Here is a 1459-nt window from a genome sequence, read left to right as displayed (position 1 = left end):
TTTGAGTGATAAAATCCTCCACGACTCAACTCTTTAGGTGTCCTAATGAGGGCGACCACAAGATCGTAAACGCACACATGTTTCCACCAACAACACTTCATATTTTTGCGCATTTTCTCATAATTAACTGCGATATTTTTTCATAAATAGTAGTTAATAAACGTAAATGTGAACAGTTGTAGTATTTGGATAGGAGGTAAAGGGAACACGGGATGAGGGAAATACTTTTATTCCTGACTAGTTTCGCCTAAGTGGCTTCTTCAGAGGAACAGCCACTTAGGCGAAACTAGTCAGGAATAAAAGTATTTCCCTCAGCCCGTGTTCCCTTTACCTCCTATCCACATTCGTCACAATGTATACACAGTTGTTGTATTGTTAATTATTCACGACAAAATGTGTAAAAGTAGCAAACTTTTATATGAAAAATAAACAGTTTTGCTGCTAGTCCAATCGAAACGGAATCTTCATTCTCATCATTTCTGTCCAACTTCTTCGATGATCTTATCTGGAAAACTATCACATTCACGTGATTTATCGCCACCTTCCAACCCCTTCTCCTCCCTTTCCTATTTTTAGTTGAAACTCGCCATTGTCATTGTCCACGTCACTGTCGTTTGGTAGATTCAAGTCTTCTTCAGTAAACGAAACAATAATTTCGTAATTTTATAACTCAATTCATCGCAACGCTCAATGGCTCCGCAACAGAGATTGTACAAAAACGCAAAGAAAGTCCGCAATCCACAATCGGAGTCCAGCATAGTGGGACCCTAGGTCTAGTCTCGCAATTGATTCTCACTGCGAGAAATTGCTTTAGAGAAAACATTTGTGTATTTGTATTTTGTTATTTATATAAATAGCGCTTTTAACGAAGAGATTGTCACGGTGGCATTCTTAAGAGAAAATCTTTCCCTATATAAATCTTTCCCTTCCAAGGATTTATATAAAATTAATATAAGGAAAGAATTCTTTTTTAAGAATACCACAGCGAATCTCAGAGGTGATGAAGGAGAAATTTGTAAAATTCTGTTTTTATTATTCCATAGACAAATCCTCAATCGATCATAAGCGGACATTAAGTGATTTTATTAATTTCTCACTTGTGTTCAACTTGAATGAGATTGAATCTCAGAGGCAGTAAAGGAGATTTTTGAAAAGCTTCTGTCTTTTCTGTTTCAGGGATGAATCATCAAACTATCATAACCGGACATTAAATTATTTCATTAATTTCTCACTTGTATTTAACATGAAGGCTCAACAAGATATCTGCGCCATTTATGCTTCTGTGATATTCATATGCTGACTTATATAGTCCATCCATATGCTGTTGTATATGTATGCTTATACATTTCCAGTAAATATCTATATGTAATATGTATTCATTAACCTCATATGTTATCTAGGTTTATTTTCAATTAATAAATGTCAAATGGCTATTCAGCCATGGGACAATCAAACTATC

The sequence above is a fragment of the Oratosquilla oratoria genome, chromosome 42, assembly GCF_046742065.1.
Source record: "Oratosquilla oratoria isolate Oo_2021 chromosome 42, ASM4674206v1, whole genome shotgun sequence".
Taxonomy (NCBI): domain Eukaryota; kingdom Metazoa; phylum Arthropoda; class Malacostraca; order Stomatopoda; family Squillidae; genus Oratosquilla; species Oratosquilla oratoria.
This window is presented reverse-complemented; position numbering follows the sequence as displayed.